General features: G+C 46.3%; 1 protein-coding gene across 7 annotated transcripts in view; it reads right to left on the reverse strand.

Annotated features, from left to right (window-relative positions):
* The window catches only part of ZBTB44 (zinc finger and BTB domain containing 44), a 74,609-nt gene extending 54,837 nt beyond the window's left edge, over nt 1-19,772 (reverse strand). For 5 of the 7 annotated variants that reach the window (XR_008453382.1, XR_008453383.1, XR_008453381.1 and 2 more), the window contains exon 1: nt 19,581-19,772. The gene's annotated coding sequence lies outside the window, so the exon portion shown is untranslated. The remainder of the gene's footprint in view (nt 1-19,580) is intronic. The other 2 variants (XM_054086787.1, XM_054086790.1) reach the window with 1 other exon arrangement.
* Nucleotides 19,773-22,184: the final 2,412 nt, after the last annotated feature.

The following is a 22,184-nucleotide window of genomic DNA, read 5'->3' on the forward strand; positions in this document are numbered from 1 at the left end:
TGAAGTGGCTTCACAACTGTAAGACTCTGTATGACTTGCAGGATTCTCCAGGACCAGGTTTTTCTAGGATCCATACTATGCAATGGACTAACTCTAACAGAAATGCAATTACCTACCTGTGATTTTCAAAAACACAGACCAAATGATTTGCAATTTATCATTGATACCACCTTCCACATTTCTGCTACTGCCCACTCAAAACAAATTCCTAACACGGTGTAGAGATGTCTCTAACACTAAAAAGAAAGCATTCTTTAAATTATCATCTGTGTACAAAACCTGTATTTTTTCCTTCTGGCCTCAGGAAACTAATGCTTACGGTTCTTAAACCTGACAGACTTTGTCTAATGTTTCCTTTAAGTGAAAGAGCCAATTACTGTGGGTACACTTACAAGTGCGCAGGAGCAAGCATATCTTCCAGAGAAGTTATTTAATATCAGAAAAGCTTTGGAGAATTTACTGCATGAGTTTTCAGAGTTCAAGCTAGTAAACATAAAACAAAAGTTGGCAATAGCTCTGCTTTCCTGCTATAGCACAGGTACTATTCGCCTAAAGCTGCTTTTAATAATAGTTTAGGACTAGGATGAGAAGTTATTGAAAATTCCTTCAAAAATACAATGGATTATAAACCTCCAAGGAAAGTTTAGCTTTAAAGAAAATACACAAAAATTGATTTTATATACGTGATTATACAAAGAAGGCAACCTCTTTCTTCTGAGAAATAGTGAACTGCCTTCTCGGGGAATGGTTCTCTACTATGTGTGGGAGCAAACGTGTGTTTTTAGTGCAGGGTGCTGAAGCAGAGAGGGGTGCAAGGCCCACACTGTCTGCAAGGGTTAAGGCTACAGCAATATCTGGATACCAAATGCCTCTGACATGAGGTGGATGAAGCCGATCGACGATTCCCTCCCTCTGCAGTACGGAGGGGAAAGACACTGTGCCAGGCCACGTGCAGTGTGCCTGGGCATTCTCTGTCCCTACAGAGAAGCTTGGGTGGCCACCAAGGCTGTCTCTACTCAGAGAGAGCGGAGCACCTCCAAACAAGGAAAATCAGTTCCTAGGTTTGCTCCAGTTATTTGAATTATTTAATTGTAAAGGAAACCTAAGCCACCATCTTTCACCTTCTTGAGGCTCCCCTAAAACTTCCATGAAAAGCCTTCTGTGCTCCACATGACCTGGAATTAACACAATATGGAAATATCGCCCTAGTAAAGCTGGTGGTTAAACATCAACAACCTAATGGGGTTTGATTATTTCCCCGAGTCAGTCAGCTTCTTCGCATCACCCTTCTCTTTTCCCTTACGCATATGCAAAAACATACCACGCTTGCAAATTGCTCATGTGGAGCTTCACAGATCCAGAAAGCACTGCATGTTTGGAACAACTCACCGCAAATCTCCTTAGTCTCAGCACATATTGATATGGCAGCTGTCAGAGCCTACCTTCTTCCACAGACATTTACACTTGGCTGCTCCTTGCTCCTACGATTTCACTTTCGATACTGCAAACCCTTTCAGACAGAGGAAAAAAATCTCTATTTGAGAGAACAGATTAACTAACACTTAACAATATATATAAAGTCTGAGTGAAACTATAAGGGCCATTTGGGTTTAAAATGAAATTTCACACTGCTGCAGAGGAAGAAGTTAAGTGCAAGCAAAACACTCCCTTCAGTGAAAGAAAACATATTGACCTCCAGAGGGATCTGAAGTTCCAGACTGTTTGTTCTCCAGCAGGAATCAAATGAAAAGCATCTTTAATTGATCTCAGACCAAAACACTACAGTAAAATCTTGTAACAGCATATTCTAAAATGGCCTTGGGATACCCTTCCTTCTGAATTCCCAGTCGCTGCAGCAATTCCTTGGCATATCAGAAGTCCAGAAATACTTCTGTTCAGCAACTGGCTACAAAAGGAATAATTCATTTACAAGGACTATCAACGGTACATCTGGCATTTAGAAATAGTATCAATACTTAATCATAAAGAAGGAGAAAAATCTAAGCAAGCACTGCTCCCAACTCTTCCACGCCCAGAACACTAACCCATTTTCCTCTGCTCATCTGAAGAAGTAATGCTCATCTCTCCAGTCTCTAAGAGTGAGAGCTCTGTTCTCCTCACCTCCTTCAAACCCTGCTCCGAACCATTCCTTGTCTTCCTTCCCCCTTCCTGCCCGCCTCTCTACATTTCTGGCTTCCTTTCCCCTTCCTCTTTCATCTTTTGCTTCCTTGACCTTGATCTGGTTACAGAATTTCAAATAAAATAGCGGAAGTCAGTGATGTGCAATAAATGGATTTAAATTTATTACAGGAGCAACGTGCCTGCCATCAATGTGGGATATCGCTCTGTTAAGCCCCTTCTGTAACAGGACCTTCTGCCTCGCTGCCCCAACATCACCATTCAAACAAGTGGCCCCTACATCGGCTTCAGTGCGTACAAAGGATGGATGCACATGCCTGCTGCTTTCAGAAAAATCATAGGGGTAGACTGAGGAAGGGGAACCAGGTCAGTTAACAAGGTAGTAAAAACGTCAAATATTTTTAGAAGGTAATTTAAACAATACGAAAATATTTTCCACATGAAAAGAGAAGCATGCAAAAGCTCAGCCAGGTTATAATGTAGTTATAAGGAATTCTCTTTGTTAATCTTTCAGTGGCACAGGGCACTTTTACAGCTGCACTAAGTCACAGTGATGGAAGAGAGTAAAGGGCGCAGCGTTACAATCTCACTTCAGGTCTAACTTCTCTGGATCATCACCATTTCGCAGTGACATTGTCACGTCTCAGCACCGACAACAGCAGCTGTCAGACCACAAGGTATGGGGTGCTACACCCAGGAGTGAGGAAAAACCATGAACCAGGACTAAGTATACACAGTACCTTGGGAGTGTCTGGGGTGGGGAGATCAAGGTGTGCACATAAACTAAGTGATAAGTAGGCTGGAGCTGGGACAGTTGTTCATCTTTGAGTCACAAACCACCAGCGATTCTCTAAGCAGGGACAAGGGCGGCTTGCTTTTCCTTCCCAGCTACTGGTAGCATGGCTCCTCCACCCCACAATCCCCATGCACATGCTTATACCCTGGCCCACAACACTCTGGAGTATTGCAAAGTTCAAGAGAAACACGGTGAAGTTTAAAGACACTCTCAAAAATCTAAAAAATATTCTCAGCAGGACACTTCAGCCCGTATTTAATGAGCTGCATTTAACTTCGCTGCAGGCACAGTTTAAGAGAATGGTTTTTCCAGCATGCATTCCTACACTGGAAATGTGTGGGGATTCACCACCTTGCCAAAGCACAGGCTCCCCGGACAAGGTGAGAATTAAAACGCGAGCACTTCAGGACTTCCAGGGCAAGGAGAACTTTCTCCACTAATAGCCAAAAGCAGCCTGACGGTAATTGCTACTGTACCAAACAGACTTTGTACAATTCATTTGAAAATTAGTTCTTTTTTTTTTCCAATCCTAGAAGCAGTCGTGTAGACCTGACCTTTAAGTAGTTCAAAGTAAATTAGCTCATTCTTACTGTTTCAAGGCTACTGAAAAAACAAGTTTTAACAGCAGTTACCAATTCACACCCAGCGTTTTCGGACAATGATTAAACACATGTCAAGTTTCTGTGCTTAGAAACAGTAAAGGTGAAGTGTGCACTGTTGTGTACATGGAAAAGAAACTAGCAGAACTGAAAAATTACAGCTGTGACCTGCCAACTTCCATGCACCCCAAAGTTAGCTCCTTATTCAATCTCTGCCTAACGTTATGGTTCAAATAATTGGTTTTTGAAACACAGCACCTATAATAATCATCACCCTCCTATTTGGAAGAGTGATTCCAACTCACAAAGCTGTGTACATCCAGTTTCTCACTTAGCTGCACCATCTTACAACAGAAGTGAATCATTTTTTAGCACCACAAAACTACCACCCACTCTTAACCTCTGTATCCCGACCCATGGCAACTTACCAAGCATCACAAAATCACTAACTTTTCTGAATACTAAACCCAACAGACTTCAGATACAATGCCACATTGACTCTAGTGCCCAAAAAGCTTAGGAAATTCCCATCCTCGTGCCCACCCACCCTTCAATTCTCGCAAGCGTGAGGCCACATGAAGCCAATCAGATTCCTACAGTGATCTTTATGGAAATTCATTTCTGGACCAGACCACTCCTTGGGCACTGGGCACAGCACCATTCCATTAACAGCAGCACCAGTCCAGACACAGAAACACCTCCTGTGTGACCTGGAAAGTCCTCAAACAGCTGAACTAGGAATGATGTACAGCTACACCCTCAGTAGAAGTATTAATCTGATAACATAACTTTGACAACATGCCTCATCCCAACCTATTCCTTCTACGGATAACCGGTTGCTCTGAGACAGAGGGGAAAAACATCTCTCTTGCCAACACCTCACTGCAGGTACCAGCACCCCTCGCTTCTTCAAACTGTCTAACTGCTTAGTATAATTATGTTTATAATTGAATTAGAACAACTGCTCTTACTGTATACTTAATTTCAAGTTTGCTATTTCTATTTCAGACTTGAAACACTTCTCTATCTAAACACGCATCTGTTCTCTCCAGCACCAGCTGGCCTAATAAAAGGTACTATCACCCACTGCAAATCTTGCCTTGCTCCACTTGAAAAAACTCCTGGCTGGAGCTGCCAAGCTGTTCTCATTTCAAATGAATCAACAGCACTTTCTAAACCTTGTTTAAAGCCATATTTTATGTTAGGTCAGTAAAACTAGTTTGAACTCAACCCACCTCTGCCAAGCCTGATGGTATTTATGAAAAGAAGGCAAACACAAGGTTTCTTTGCTCAAAATTACGTCAATGTGCAGCATTCACTTTAGTGTACTGGAATCCATGGAATGCAAACCTGTAGCCTTTAGCTGTGGTGGGTGACTGGACCAGGGAAATGAACCATCCAGATAAATATTCAGTGTTTCAGAACTTCAATTTCCTCTCGGACAGCACACTTCAAACTGGAAGTGCACAAAGGAGCCAGTGTTAACCTAACTTCATAAACACCATCATGTTAAAACCCGAAATAGATGCCAAGCTGCAGGCTGGAAATGGAGGCTGAGGTGACACTGCACCCCACAAAAACACAAGAGCATTCAGTGCTGGGGCTGACCTGGTCCTTGGTCTCTCCGTTCAGGAACCAGACTTGTATCCTCCAAATCACTCCCACTGGACTACCCCCAGACACAAAATTGCTCCCGTGTCCCTTTCCTCACATCTTCAAAGAGAAGGGAAACTTTCCGATATTCTCTGTTTTAAAGAGTTTGCATGAGGGAGGTTGTTCTTAGACAGGGCTCTCAAGGTGCAGGCTGGACAGTCCTGCAACTACTCAGGAAGGAATCGCTGATAGAGCTAACTCCGAAGAACTCCACATGGGAGCTTTAATGGCAGAGCAATTCCACGTAGAAAGCTGAAGACTTCAAATACTATAATCCATCAATATATTGCTAGCAGTAATGTCCCCTTTTACAGTAGGCCTATAAAAGGGTGTTTTGCTTTTCACACATACTTTGGAAGCACTGCATTTGATAAGGCCATTTATGTTGTAAAAATGGGGGCTTTGGCATCACTTTTGACAAGTTCACGTGCCAGAGGCTTTTGAGGCCATTGACTCCATATACCATTAGCACAGCTCACAGACAGCATGTGGCAGCTTCTCTGTACTCACACACAAGTGTGTTCCTATGTTCACCACTTAATTTACTTTCCAGGGATGCTATAGTGGCAAATTGCTTCACAGCCACCTCTTCCTCTGAAAAACTGCTGCTAGACTTTCCAAAAGAAAGACTTTCCTGAATTTTCAGTACAGACCAGCAGAAGCTACCGCAGAAGAGTGGCAGGCAGGATTTCAGAGAGAGTTAAGCTTCAGAGGGGCAGACCAAAACACAGTCAGGAAGCAGCTACTGTTTCAAATGAGTAAGCGCACACGAATAATGCTGACTGATACAGGTCTGTGTACACAGCATACATAATTTTCAGATGAAAGATTAATTCGGTGCACTGAGACCTCTATAACTGTTTAACACTTGTGAAAACTGTGTTGTGGCAATAAGCTCCCTCAATTTTAAGTGAATCTGTAAGGGCCTAGCCAAGTTCCTCATGACTGCTGTAGCAGCTGAGATTTAACATCAAAGCACCGAGGATGCAACCCTCCACAAAAATTCGCTGGAAAGATCTGTGCCCCTGGAAATCCTGAGCTGTGCCAGGGTCCACGATAACGTTATTTGCTTGTTACCAACTAAGGGAAGCCTCTGTGGTACAGGAAACAGGGGCAGGTGCAAAACCACACATTATTCCTTTACTCTGAGTTCTCCGACAGACCAGCAATAGTGTTTATCTGCAAGGACAAGGAGAAAAAGCACCTAACAGCTCCTCTTCCAAAATAGTAATGATTACTGAGCAACTAGGAATGCCCAGAGCGTCCATGAAATACCTGTTCCGTATTCCTAACACATGCCTTAAGTTTCCCCAAAATTAAATCCTATGATAACAGAAAGGAAAAGCTTCAACTGTAACATGCCATGAGAAGAAAGATAATGTTTGAGGGCATGGCAAAGTCCTAACACAGTTACACCACTGACTCACATTATCACTGCTACTGAAAACATTAATCTTTAATGTGGATAGGAAAAGAACATCTCAGATGACGGAAAAGTGTATTTGCATGACATGAGTCTGGTAGGTGCATATTAATTCTCAGAACTGGTGAAAGCATTGAGACAAATTTAAGGAATGTCAAAACCAGCAATTTATTCTACAAAATGGCTTTATTGTAAATTGAGATGATAGAGCAGCTGCAACAGAATACTTCTGAAAGCATAAAACTCGAAAGCACATGTACATTTTAAGGGAAAGTTCAGGGTGCAATTGTTGCAGTAACAACAATTTCTCCTCACAGAAGAGCACAGACTATCTTTGGTTGCCATGATTGGAACCTCAGCTGAGTGTTGAGTATAGAGAGAGCTGATACTCCCTCTCTTTGAGAAGCCATGGCTCCCAGCCACTTATTACCTCTGCAATTTATCATTCAAAAACCAGGGACAGGTTTTGGCAACTGCGCCTTAATCACTGTTGGGTTTTTTTTGAAGAAGTGCATCTAATTAACTTCTTGAAGTGCATTTCTATACAAGGAATAGCAAAAAAAAAAAATTACCTATTCCGGCTTTCAGAATAGGTGTTATTAGCATTAAGGTATAAGCTTTGGTCAGAAACCAGGGCTGCTGCTGAATGCCCCGAACTCAAGCTCTCTGCATGCTGGAACACTTAGTACATATCAATTCTCTTAGCGCTGAGTGAACCAAGTTTGAGGCTGATGAAAGATCACCCACTTCTCTGCAAATTCCTAAAAATAGTTAAAAAATTTCTCATCTCTCTCCTTAGCTTTTGTCATGATGAGACCAGCACCTGCTCACCAAAACCATTTAGTCATCCTCATTAATCACCTTGAAGTGGTGCCACAGTTGTGACCAAACAGAGTGTGCTCCTGGCTGGCACACTCAGAACTGCAGCAGCTCCATCCCTCAACTGCCAGCACCTGCCCAGCATGAAACACGGCCACTTAGTGCAGCTGTCTTGGCTCAGAGCTGATCTGAGCAGAACTGAAGGGGCCTGTAAGAAGCCAAAGATCTTGTTAGAGACCCTGGTAAGAACACATCACCAAATGTCCACTGTGAGGCAGGACAGGGAGAGGCACTGCTCTTGAAATCCACTTCTGCACATTCCTACTGCTTGATTTCAACTCCATTCACCTAAAGATGGATGGTACCTCAGCTTGCTCTTCTATATTCTCTTGGTTTTGCAGAACCTTTTTTCTTTTCACAACACTGATATTAAACACAAACTGCACATTACCCGTTGTAAAAGCAACACAGACAAAGAATAAATCAGAAATACTCGCTTAGTTCCAAATGTCTCAGTTGCACTGGTTCTAAACTATAAGTAAAATTGTACTGATTCCAGTGAGAAGACCAAAGCCTTCTTCACGCTACAAGACTGCCTAAGCATATAAAAGTAGGATGCTTGCTGCATAAATGAAACCAGCAATATCTACTGTAAGGAAAGAAGGAAACACATCTACTACTTTTATGTTAGAATATTTAAACCAACATAAAATATATCACAGATCTGCTGTTCTGGTACCAAGAGATCATAAAGACAAAGCTGTAAACCATTAGTTAAACCACTCCTATTTTTCAAGAGTTGCTGTTTCTACACACAGTGTGTCTTTAGGATTTTTGCTTTGTTTTCCTGATCAGTCATTTGCATGGAGACAAAGAAGTCTGATGTAAAAATTCAGCAGTCATGTTCTGAGAGCATGGCAGGAGATATTAAAGACATAGAGAGCTTGGGTGCAGGCTGACAGGCAGAAGCATTACAGCCTAACGAGAAGCCTACATTGGAGTGCAGCACTCAACAGAGAGGATGGAAACGCGTGCACCCAAACCATGCTGGATCTGTTGAGAACAGTGCCACCACAAACCTTTGAAAACTGCCCAGTGATGGAAGAGAGCAAGGCAGGGAACCTGCCAGTCTGGGCTGACAGATCTTCCAGCAAAGACTGTAAAGACTTCCCGTAAAGACTGTATCCGTTTGAAATCCCAGGCATCAAACCAGCAAGAGAATTTAACACTACTGTAAACTCTCCTTTTCATTACTGTTGTAGGAACTGCATATCGCTTATGTCTCGAGCATGTAAGAGACAAATGAGAGTTTTGGTCTCAGCAGCTGACAAACTCACAGCTGTCATGAGGCAGTTCTGCGGCAGATAATCGATTCAAAGATAAATTGGGGAATTATTAACCGTGGAAGTGTTACAGAGCTAGGATTCAAGTGACACATCACAAAATTTAACCTGCTAAATGGTCACACTGGCTTCTGGGCAACAGAAAGGAGTCTGTACAGCACTGTAAATGGCCATGGCCAACAGCAGACCCTTCTGACTGAAGGGAGAAGCTGAGAGCTGACAAAAGCTTGTAACTCAAAAGGCTTGGGAACCACTGACAGACAACTGAGCGCTCTGCATGCAGGCACTGAGCGTGCCAGATTAATACAGCAAGGAGATTAAAGCATAGCTACAACTCCTAGTCTAGATAAAGCTTCAAGATTAAAGATCACGTTGTAGGTGTGTAAAACATGTTAGCACTCCTTTTATTAGAAGTCAATCTAAAAATGTTTCCATCAGACACTGCTGTAATTACAAACACGCAAACCAGTATATTAATCCTCCAGGAAAAGGTGCCAGTGTACCAGGAAAAGAGGCAGAACTGTTCAAGGGCTTTCTGGCAGGTGTGTACCACAAAATAAGAGTTTGGCAACACTAACACTGCGTTAATTTCTCTCAAATATTTCCTACAGAAGCTCTGATTATTTAAAAACACAGAGAAGTTTTCATCTCTCAAAGATACACAATTATAGGTGTTTGTATAAAACTACACAAGTGTGGCTAACTGAAAACAACCTGAAGAAAAGAAGAAGGAAGAAAAAGAAAACAAACAGAAAACGGGACACCACCTGTGTTTACTGAAGCTGAAGTACATCCAACTGACTTGATAACGTATGTCTCAGGAAAAAAGGAAATGCCACGTATGATGATAACATCATTAAAATGTTTGACTAGCATGACATACAGAGTTATTAATGAAAACAAGGAGATGAATAGACAAGCTGTAGCTAAGGAGCCATCTGAAAAGAAGCAATTCATGTACTTGAAATGTCAGGTTAAAGAATCTACCTGTGGAGTGCCATGAGGACTTGTTTTAGCAATGATCTCTTGAGTGGTTCCCTAGAGACACTGGCTCAAAAAATGCTGATGAAGAGGTTAAAGTGTATCATCAGCACAACGCATAAAAACAAGGGACTGAACTGGTGTCCTAGGAACAGAACGGAATTCACGGGAAATCCCAGAGTATGAACTTAAAAACTCAACATGGTGTACTAGGGAGTTAGTACAAGACTTGAGCTATCACCTGGAAGCTCATTAGTTAAGAGACTTCAGAACCAGATCTTTGTAGTATGAAATTAAATTGAACTGAACAGCAAACTGAAAGGCCCACAGAACCACCAGCCTATTTTAATACCTCTTTTTCTCCCCAATGTTTGTCAATACCTATTTAACCTCCGAAAAGTTCTCAAGAGGTTTTTTTTGCTGTGTTTCTCTTCTCCGCACAGCTCCCCCTTAACATGTCTTTAAGTAAACTATGCTCAGATCTTTTCAGAGCATCTGACTTACCCAGACATTTCAGCTAGAAACATGTGCAAGCTAGAAGTGATAGGGCACACATTAAGTGCGCTGAACAGCAAGACAGCTCTTAATCTCAGGATCTAATTAACAGAAGAGATTACAATAATCAGGGCAGTACAGTAGTGTGTGCCATATGTAAATTGTTGATCTGACGCCACTGATTTTTTATGCAACAGCTAGAAGACAAGATACTTCTTGAAACAATTTACAGATACATAAAGACAACAGACTTCATTTTCTTAAACAACTCTACCTTTCTACATAAGAGAGGTTCACTGGCTCCAAAAAACTCCATGTCTCATGCAACACCTGAACTCTTAAGTAAGATTTATCCGAGGAGAACTTAAAACAGTTACTGCACCATTTGAACGCAATCGGGTACAATGATCTGGCTACTCTTTATTGCTAACAACATGCAAGAAACTCCACTCATTTCCACAGCTTTGCCCTCTGCCCCAGTCCTGTTCTCCCTAGCCATGACATTTCAAGTTTTGGTGTGATCATTTGAAGTCAGCTTTTTCAGAGAACAGAATGTTGCCATTCACTACTTCAAAGGACCCAGATTTTACTTGTTGCCTTTTTGAAGCTGCAGTGCAAAGTATAAACTTTATGTGCCTAACACAGCTTTCATATGGTTGAATAAGCAAACTAGATAAATGCCACCTTCCCCAGCCTTCAGCACTTTGAACTTTTCACTGTGGGAATCTCACATTAGTGTTCCATATAACACATAAAAGTAAATCTTTAGATAGTACTTAGAACTGAAGCTCATTTAACAGTACAAGTAGTAACTGCTAAAAGCTCTCGTTATATACTGAATTACATTTATTCTCATAATAAAAATTAATGTGAACTTCACTAGATAGACTGTATTGAGATATTTCAGGACAGATTCACCGCCCTGCAGTGCCTATTTTCCACCAGTTCTCTGAAAAAGAGATGAACAAATGATCAGATTGCTGGTTTAACTACGGTTTGCCGCAAAAGCACATGCTAGAGATGCTTCTGCTGCAAACATATGAGCAAATCTCCATTTGTTTTTTTTTTGTACTAAAGCAACAAGTGAATTCACAGTTCTCCTTGTATCCTTATGCATGCAAGCCCCACAAAACGCAGTCAGATTATACTGGAGAGACATGTGCCACATCCCCGAGGCTCACATTCATATTTAACCACTTTTTCCACGACAACGTTCATGCATAATTTTTGTGTGATCTAAATGCCTTCTTTATATTTCTGCTGTGTGCAAATTCAGGTTAAATTTTCCCCAAATTTCTCAGCGCAGACAAGCCATTACATGACTACTTCCCACTCCATGTGACAGAAGTGAGGCTTCAGTTTTATACTCTTTGGCCTTTAACAGCAATACAAATGAACAACACACAAAAAAACCCCCAACAAATGGAACATTCAATTTTTCTAAGTACTGCAAATTGCCAAAAAAAATTCCATGAAGTACTTTTATTTGTCACATGGCAGCAACCTCCTAGTTTAAATGCTCTCCAGAAAGCTATTGTTTCTTATTTTACCATGGCTACCCATAGCATTTCAGTCTTCACCTTCAGAAGCTCTGCAAGCACACCAACACAAACTTATGAAAGACCTACATCAAAAAGAGTACTCAAGCCAACCTCCTGAATTGCTAACAAAAGCAAAAAGCTCCAAGCCCTTTTTTAGTGGTACCATGTGAAAGAAATGTCAAGAAAAATGGCATTTTTTTTGCATCTGTATATCAAAATACTCTAGTGCAGTTCAAGATCTTCTTTGTAGCACTACTGCATTAGATCCATGAAAGAGTCAAAAGGAAAAAAAAACAGGATTGTCTCTGCTTCCTCACACACGTGTACGCTTGTTTACAGATCATGCCCAGCGCTACTGCCTGGCTTTGAAGAGAGGAAAGGGCACACAGCTCCTGTTTTCTGACAGAAGAGTGTCCGTTGCAGAGATCATTTTAACTGATGACACAGTGAAAACCACACTTGGAGAAGTAGTTCTTTCTTCAATTCCTCCAAGGAAAGCAGAGGGCCTAACCAGGTGCCTTATGCTACAAGAGCTGCCAGTGTCAACCACACTGAGGAATCCCTCCCTCCGCTACCAATCCAAGCTGTGCCTCCTATCTCACTGTGTGCAAGGGTTTCATTTTTGTCACTTGGAAATGACATACCTGTCTCCTGATTTTACAGAAACAAACGACTGTAACTGCATATCACAATCATTAGGCTCGTGACAGCCAAATTCGGCTAAGTGCTAGTTTTTACTAGCTTGGCACAAAGCTTACATGTCAATCCATTTGTTGTTTGAAGTATTCAGGTTTATTACAAAAAATGACAGCTTTCCTTCTCTCACTTTTATTCCAGATTAGCAAGGAAGTGTTATACCTTAATGAAAGCCACGTTAACTACTAATCGTAAGTATCCCTGAAGAACACTAACCCCACTAACGCATGAAGTACTGGAAGCCTGCACTGACAAGAAAACAGCACAGAAAAACCCACTTGAAGAGCAAAGGAGAGAGATCAAGGCCAAGTCCCACATTGTGTACACTCTGAGGAGGCAAAAAGGTATCACTAATCCAGACAGCATGGACCGTGGCCAGCTAATCAAGGTGTCACAGACACATAAACAAGCAGCCACCTTTCAAACGGAAACGGCTATAAAGAATCCTGAACAAGTTTAAGCAAGGCAGGAATGTGGTTGTGTCATCACCCTTTTAGCACTACGTGTACCCTTTATTTTCCTAATGACTCATTTATGCAGATAAATTGAAATGCCTAAAAGGAGTTCCTTCTTGGACCTGAAAACTAAAAATGCTGGTATTTATCCACAAATCATGTTACCAGGTGAACAGTAACTATATGAGCTTTCTAACTTTCTCCCCTGTATGGCAAATCCTGGACTGGCAGAATCATATCCATGCTTCAGGCTGGGGATAAGGAGAGTTTTATGGAGTTTTTTTAACCCTCTAGCATCTTTACTAACACTTCACAGAAGCTTCTCAGAGCAGCTCGTTCTTAACAGGGGGATTCCTCCACTTAAAAAACCCAAGACGCTGAAAGAAAACTGCAGAAACTGTCAGGCCTGGGGAGCTTCAACACAACGTAAATACCTATGCCTAACAGAGAATCAACTTGCCCCTTGAATCACTAGTTATTTCTAAATCCAGTGATTTCTGAGGCTCTTGGGTCTCCATGGGACATGGCATCTTCATGCTTTCAAAACCTGCCAGAAGACTGAATGCTGGCAAATACCCACCATAATTGCAGTTTTCCCATAAAGCACTCTTGGTAATATCCAAATACAAAATGCCGAATCAACTACCATCTGTAGCTAGATTTATAAACCAGGATCTTTTTGAGAATTTGTATTTCCACTAAAACAACTACAATTCCAGTATAATTACAATGTTCATTTGTACTTTTCCATATGAGACACGACACATGTGAGTAACCACAGATGAGCTACACGGTGTCCCTTTATTAGAAAGCACCTCTTAATGCTCTGAAAAACCTGCCTTTATTCAAGCCTTCTTGGGTAAAGCAAGCACATAAATGTTGTGGTCAAATTACTTCGAAACAATACAGAAGACCTCAAAGAAGAAGAAAAAAAAAATGTTATGTCCAACAGCCTCCGCAAGCAGATGTACTAAATAGATTGGGACAATACAGCTTGGAAAAGAAAAAACCCAAAGAGAAAGCTGAGAACACAGAGATCTATAAAACTGCAAATGAGGAGGTGACTGGAGAAAGATTCTTTATCCTTTCTCATACTATAAAAACTAGGAGGCATTCAATGAGATTACCGTTCATTGGGTTTAAAACAAAAACAACCAAAAAGACAGGAAATTGGTTTTGCAGAATTCATTGCATGTGTACTGCAGAAGCTACAGGTACAAACTATTCAAGGGGTACAGCCAAACCCACAGATGACAGGTCCAACAGGCACCATTAAGGACGACTGCTAGCACATACTCTCCAGCCCCGGCCACATCCAAACCCTTCATCGTAGGCAGATGCATCGGGGAATGACGACTGCGCTATGTAAGCTCTCCCACTTTTCCCCTAATGACTTACTGCTGGCCACTGCCACAGACCACATGCTGAGCTCCAACACATTCTGCAGCCCTGATTAACCCATCACTCAAGTCCTCTGATGAATCCCTTCATGGCAAATAAATATTTCCCCAGCTCTAAACAGCAATACATTAAAAACACACTATCTACAAATAATGCACAGGTTAAGTCACTTACCTAACTTGATTAAGTGGAATGTAAGAATTAAATGAAATGCTGAGCATTTACAATTCCTCTCTTCTCATTCACACATGAGAATGCCATTTTATCGGGTTTGCAGTTTGTTCCCTATCACCACCATTTCGTTTAGGCACCTTTTACAAAGCAGTACTAGACATTTGTTTTCATCCAGTGAAACCATTAGAAGATTCAATTTGATCTCCAAGGCAAGTTAAGAGTAATGGACTCCTCTGTTTACTGAGCAGTAAGTACACCACGATTTAATTAGATCTATATGCTGTAAACTGCATCTTTCGAGGCAACAGCAGCAGCCACCAAGTGTGAGGCATTTCAAGTTCTTACGTAAATCAGTTTTCAGTCTTTTTTTCTGCTTTTAACCGCTGAAATGCTAACCACCTACTTCCACATCACGCTACTGCAGGTGGAAGCACCTCTCCCACCCAGTTTTGTTCCTGCCATCTCACACAACACTTTTTCAAAGAAACAAGCAATTAAGATGCTGCCCCTTTTCAGCCACATGCAATTCCAAGATTGATGTCATATTTCAAGCGCCAGACTGTGAACACGCTCAGCAACCATAGCATTTAATTTAGAAGTCAGCACTTGACACATCGAAGTCTTTGGAATTCCTGAAGTCTGGCTGTCTGCACAGTTGCATAATCTGAGTGGGGACAACCTACTTATATTCAGGCGAGTTAGAAGAATGTCAACAGACAATCCCTTCTACGTCAAGGGACATCTCCTTCCTTGTCACGCACCAGCAAAAGTATCACTGCTTCGTCACAGTTTCACTTGCTTCTCTTTTATGCAAGTGAATGACAATGCCTAAAAGGAGTGAAGATATCACCAGACCTTCTCAGAGAAATATGCTCAAATGTTCTCAAAGCCCATTGATAAAGACATTTACCAGATGGAAGAGACAATGCCAGATGTGAAGCAACCAATAAAAGCCCAAATTCCCCAAGACCTCCTCCTTATCAGCACCCAGTCACACACTGTTCACCTCTCAGCACAGGCATCGTACATCCATTCACAAGAGGGATATAAAAATAAAAAGCCTCCTTCAAGCGAGTCACGGGATACAACCAAAAATAACACTCAGACGCTTGTGCAACTTCACACACCGGGGAAGCTGTATTTGCCTTTGATCCTCTTAGCAAACAGCTGACCAGACCCTCGGAACAGCGCACACTTGCTACAGACACCACAGAAGGAAACCACCCCTTTTAAAAGTTGCCAGAGTTTATGATTAACCTCCTGTTGCAACAAACATGGCAAGGATTCAGTTTCACTTGCTGACTACTTCTCTTACGTATTAGAGAAGAAATACATAAGGACACTATCCCACTCCAAACCTCACAGTCACAAGGACAGGAATTCTCTCACCCTGTAAACAAAACCAGCGCAGAACCTTCTGTGTGGGAAAGCGAGCATAATCCTCCCTCCTGACAAGTTAGCATCCGTGCAACATCCACCTGGGAAGACTGAAGTAGGGCTGGAAATTCCCTTGCCCTGGAAAGGGACTGCTTGGAGTGTTCACACCAATTAAAGCTTTGGATTAAAAACAGCTGTTTAAATAGAAGTAGTCCCTAGGGAGAGACACTTACAGCATTGTAACTGGTTTCTGGTATAAACTGTTCTACATCAATGGAGGCATTTATACCGGTAGGGCTATGTCTAAGCTAGCAGGTTAACACTTGTTCAGCTCTATCTCCTTAAATAGATGCGCTTATATCCAGGCAAGGTCTCCAGGTGCATCACACCTCAGATCTGCATTACACACAGACGTCAAGCTGAAGTGAGAGACCTCAATGGCAGAAGAAAATCGCATCGCACTCGGAACACCCTAAAAGACTCCTGGATGCCAGTCAGTGACCCGCCTGTACTGAGGCTGTTCCTATGCAGCAGGGTCATCTTGCCGGGTCTGCAGAGCAGGGCTGCAGGCGTGCCCTGCACATGACAAACAACACATCACTTGGTCGACAAAAACACACAGCTAGGAGCTGGGGATTCAAATCAGGAGGTGAGCTGGGCAACCTCTACCTCAGTAAAAGCCAAGTGTCCTAAAGACCCAAAGGATAAATAAAATATAAAATAAAAAAGGGGAAAAGGACAAGCCTCACATGAGGCAGAAGCACAGAGAGAAAGCAGGGGCAAACATAACTGGGAAACCTGAGAAATCCCCAACGTTGGGATGGCAAACCAAGGACCTCACGTGAGGAAAACGATGAAAGCAGGAGATATCTGCAAACATCAGAACAGATCCTGGGCTGCAAAAATTACGTATATGACTGTAAAAGAGAAAGTGAACTAATTTCAGACCTGTGGTTTTCAGCTTGGGACCTGCAGTTACCTAGGAAGCACGCAGACTACTTCATTTTTCTCGGGCAGACTGCTCAGAGGAAAAACTAAAAGTTGAAGGAAAAAAACACGGCAAGCTTAACCTGACTGTATCGCACTGCAGTATCAGCAAGGCACATGAAGAAAAGGGGTTGAAAGCTGCAGTCATGAAAGATGTAACAGGCAGCCACGAAGCACAGCCAAAAAGAGACAAGAAATGGGTAAGAATGGGTGACCTCTCTGGCATGTGTAGCAAGGAAGCACTACGGTCTGGGGGCAGGCACTGGAGCAGCTGCCGCTGGGTGTCTGTGGGAACATGCAGGACACGAAAGGACAAGCCGTGGAAGCCTTCTCCCTTGAAGTATGGAGAAGAAATGCCTGCCTCCCAAAGGCTGCTAGTGAAGCGCCACCTGCACCTTTCCTGATGTGTACAAACACACACAATGTGGGATGCACCGTCTTTCGGTAGGCAGTCAGTGCGATAACCCTGGTGGGTGCATAGATACGTAGGGCAGAATAAGCTCCACTGCACAAACAGGAGCAGGGCTGGAGCGGTCATCCTTTAGAGACTTAGGTGGAAGATATCTGGATGTCTATTTGGGCAGAAAAAAAACTCTGCAGCTTTCCACAAAGAGGAAGGGGCCTCCTGGGGTGCATGTATTTAAGAAGCTGTGGCGGTCAAGCGTGGAGGCACTCCCCAGTACACCTACGGGGGGAGAGAAGTGGAGCAGATTTTGGAAGGCAGCAACACCCTTGCCCTGTGTGTCTGAAGGGAGGCAACAGGCTCTTGGCAAGCAAGAAGGCGACTGTACCCCCCACACAAGCATCTGCCAGTGTTTATGTTTGCATATAGGAAAACAACCCCGCATACATGGAAGAAGAGCAGAGAAAAACGTAACGGATCTTGGCAGCTGAGCACTATGACATCCTCACTGCGTGTGGACATGGGTGGTGTGGACATGGGTGGTGTGGACATGGGTGTGAGCAGAGGCGGCACAGCAGACCCTAGCAGATGGGCAGTAAAGAATATGCAAAAAGGGGTGTTGGAAGGAAAAACAACAACAAAGGGACCGGCAGCTCTGCCTAACAGCTAGTGGGAATCCCTCTTCTCCTCCCATCAGCCTGCAGTGGAAAAGGGAGGCAGCAGGTATCCCGCTGGGATGCAGGCAACAACACAACTCCCCCCCCTCCCCAAAACTCCACGTTCGCGTGTGCCTGGACAGCTGAGTGCACCCGTGGGAAACCTCAGGATGAGCATAAACATCACCCAGTGGGGGCTTCATGTCCCCTCCTGGGGCTGCACAGAGAGGGGGATCCCTCCCTGCCCTGGGAACTCGTCTGGGGTACATGCAGTCCCTCGGGGGAGTTGGGGGGGCCACACCGTCCCTCGGGGAAGGGGGACACACATATGCGGCAGGGGGATACACGTCCCTTTTGGGGTTGGGAAGAGACACACGGTGCCTCGGGGGGGGACACATAGACAGGGGGGATGGACGGGGTCCCTCGGGCGAGGGGGGAGCAGGTGTGGGTGGGAAAGGGAACACCGTTCCTCGGTGGAGGGGTACACAAGTGCGGAGGGGGTGGCCAGGGTCCCTGAGGGGATGGAGAGGGGACACGTGTGGGGATGATGATGACAGAGTCCTGCAGGTACGAGGGCCGACACACAGTCCCCTGGGGGAGGAGGGCACACGTACGAGGGGGGAACGACAGGATCCCTTGGGGTCTGGGGGGGGACAACGACGACAGGGTCCCTTGGGGAGGTGAGGGGAACAGACACGGGTCAGGGGGGGAAGAGTACATAGTTCTTCGGTGGAGGGGATGGGGACACATGGTCCCTTGGAGGAAGGGAGAGGACACGTGAGGGAGTGGACAGGGTCCCTCGGTGAACGAGGACGACGGGCACAGCTCCTCGAACACATACGCGCGGGGGCGGGTGCATGGACCCTCCAGGGGGGCGGGACATGACCCCTGGGGAGAGGGGGTGAACAGGGTTCCTCGAGGGGGGAGGGGGGGAACACGGATAGGGAGGGGGGGGCAGGATACGGTTCCTCGCCGGGGGAGACGCAACAGTCCCTTGCAGAAGGAGGACACACAGTCCCTTGGGGGGAAACGCGGACAGACACGGGACACACACGGTTCCTCAGAGAGGGGGGACACAGTCACTTGGAGGGGGGGACAACATGGTCCCTTGCGGGGAGGGAGACAAAACGATACCTTATGGAGGACATACAGTTACTTGAAGGGGGAGACAACATGGTCCCTTGGGGACACACACAGTCCCTCGGGGAGGGAACAACACTGTCCCTTGGGGACACACACACACGGAGTACCTAAGGGGGAGAACAACACTGTCCCATGCAGGACACACACACAGCCTCTCGGGGGGGACAACACTGACCCTTGGAAGGAACACAGTCAGGCGTAGGGGACACACACACGGTCCCTTGGAGGGGGGGAACCAGTCACGCACGGCGGACACCCACACGGTCCCTCAGGGGGAGGGGAGGCACCGTCCCCTGGGGGGGCACAGCCAGGCACGGGGGGGCACACACGTGGGGGGGGGAGGGGACACACGTGGGGGGACACCCCTTCACCGCAGCCCCTCCCCCGGCGGAACACGCGTGCACAGAGCTCTGTGTGCGGAGCCTCCCGCCCCCACCTCACCCTGGGGGGAACCCGCGCCTTCCCCACCCCCCCCCGCCCCAGGCCCGTCCCCCGTTACCTGCGCTCGGCGCAGCCTGGCGCGGGCGGGAGGCCGAAGCTCCCTATCTGTGGCCGCGACGGGGCCCTGCCGGGGCCATGACGGCGGGGCGGGAGGCGGCGGAGGGACGACGATGAGGAGGAGGAGGAAGGCGAGGAAGAGGCGAGGCCGCCGCCGCCTCCCCCTCAGGCGCGCGACCCCCCCGGGGGCGGGGGGGGGGGGGGCGGGGGGGGGCGCGGGGCGGCGCCCCCGCGGGGAGGGGCCGGAGCGAGGGGCCGCGCGCCGCGCCGCCCGCCCGGGCACTTTGTTTGTGTCCCACAATGCACCGCGGCGAGGGGAGGGGGGCGGGGCTGGGGAGGAGGAGGAGGAGGGGTCCCAGCAGAGAGAGAAAACGCGGCCGCGCGCGCGCCGGCTCGAGCGCTTTATTTGTGTCCCACAATGCACCGCGGCGGAGGGGGCGTGGCTAAATGGGAGGGGCGGGGCCAATGGGGCGCGCTCGCCGGACCGGCACTTTATTTGTGTCCCACGATGCACCGCGTTACGGAGGGGCGGGGCCAATGGGGAGGGGAGGGGCAATTAGGCTCGCTCGCCAACCAGCACTTTATTTGTGTCCCACAGTGCACCGCGGCGGAGGGGGGGCATGGCTAAAGGGGAGGGGGCAATGAGGCGCGCGGGGCGGAGGGCGCTTTATTTGTGTCCCATAGTGCACCGCGGAGGAGGAGAGGGGCGGGGCTACGCGGATGGGACGCGATGGTCGGTCGGGTCGCTTTGTTTGTGTCCCACAATGCACCGCGGCGGGGAGGGGTGGTGCTGCGGGCGCGGGGAGAGGGGGGAAGCGCATGCGCAGTGCGGGTCGGAGGGGAGCGCGGGCGGGGGGTGGGGTCCTAGTGCCCGCCCGCTGTGGTCCTCCGTGCGTTTCAAGTCTCCCTTCGGGGGTCCGGTGGCTGCGCCCCCGTGGCCAGGATCGAGCACCTGGCATCTCGGTGCTAGGCGAGGGACGTGCACTCCGTTCATCCCAGCCCCCTCCGGGGCTCCGGTGCCTGCATCCCGTGCATCCCAACCCTTGGGGCTCCGATGCCTGCATTCCAAACTCCGGGGGCTCTGGTGCCCACACCTCATGCATCCCAGCCCCTGACGCTCTGGTGCCTGCACCCCATGCATCCCAACCTCCCGGGGCTGTCAGGATGGAGCACCCCATGCATTCCAACCCCACAGTGATACCGTGCCTGCCCTCTGTGCATCCCACCCTCCCGGTGCTGCTGTGCCTGCATCCCATGCATCCCAGGCCTCAATGCTCTGGTGCATGCACCCTGTCCATCCCACCTTCCCCTACTCGGTGCTCCGGTGCATCCCCAGGGCTGGGATCATGCATCCCATGCATCCCACCAGCCCCTCGGTGCGTCTGTTCCAGGGCCAGGACCGAGCATCCCTGCATCCCAAGCCCTGGTGCTCTGGTACCTGCACCCCCAAGACCAGCACTGTGCAAACTGCACTGCTCCAGTTTGCATCCATCCCCATCAAATTTAGAGTTAACGAGTCTCTAATTAATCCACCCCTGTAATTTGGTCCAAATCTGCTCTGACTCTGGGTAAGCACAGCTTAATTCAATGTGATTAGCACAGCCATTTGCTCCATGACTTCTTTTACGGTGGTGTTTTTTTGTTGTTATTATTGTTGAGTTGGGTTTTTTCTTGCAATGAGCACTCAGTATATTGAAGCAGGAAACAGACTGAAAGCCTGCCATCCAAAATTGTTAATCGGCAGCAAAAAACTTAAAACTGGCCTCTGGGTAACACCACACTGTTAATAAAAAAAAACCCCTAGGCTGAACACCCTGCTCTGTCATAAAAACCCTGGGACCTTTATAGATGATTCCTTGCAAAACTAGGCAGAGAACCAGAGTCCAAGCAATCTCCAGGGCTGGACTCTCTGCTGCTTAGTTCTCCTTTCAATTCCTCTTGTATTGGTTTTATATTCGCAGGGAGCTGCATTGCAACCCTGATGCACAACCGCCTGCTGTTGTGATCTACCCCTGAGCAAAGCAGGAGCAAAACAGCACTGGTTTCAGCACGTTTCTTGTGTGCACAAGTTGCTCCTGCTTTAATAAGACACAATGTGCACGGCAAGGAAAAATCTGCTCCCATCCATGGTACCTCCCGAGTCATAGAGGATTAATAAAGAAAAACGAGGGCTGCCATCCCTCACCTTCAAAATCCTGCTCGGAAAAGTGTGGAGCTGGAGGTGTTTGATGGTGAAACCGTTGTGGATGGAGTGATTTCAGTCAGCCCATAGTGATTTCAGTCAGCCCACAGTCATATCCTGCTTGAGACTTGCTCTGAGCTGGTCATGAGCTTTGCATGGGAGGGAAATAAGGTCCAGACTCTCAACAGTAAAAGTCAGCGTGGTCTGTGTCCTCGCTGTGCTTTAGCAAAAGAACACGACCTTCCAAGTAAAACATTTAAACCAACAGCATTTAGACCTGCTACACGTGGCCTGGAAAGAAGCCACTTTCTTTTTGAGGGCACATAAACACCCCAAGAATAGAGCATGGCCCCAGAGTCAGGCCAGGGATACGGCTGCTGGGACCTGACTGGGATGCGCAGACTTCGCCTGGAGCAGAGCTGA

Source organism: Cuculus canorus, chromosome 23 (assembly GCF_017976375.1).
Source record: "Cuculus canorus isolate bCucCan1 chromosome 23, bCucCan1.pri, whole genome shotgun sequence".
Taxonomy (NCBI): Eukaryota; Metazoa; Chordata; class Aves; order Cuculiformes; family Cuculidae; genus Cuculus; species Cuculus canorus.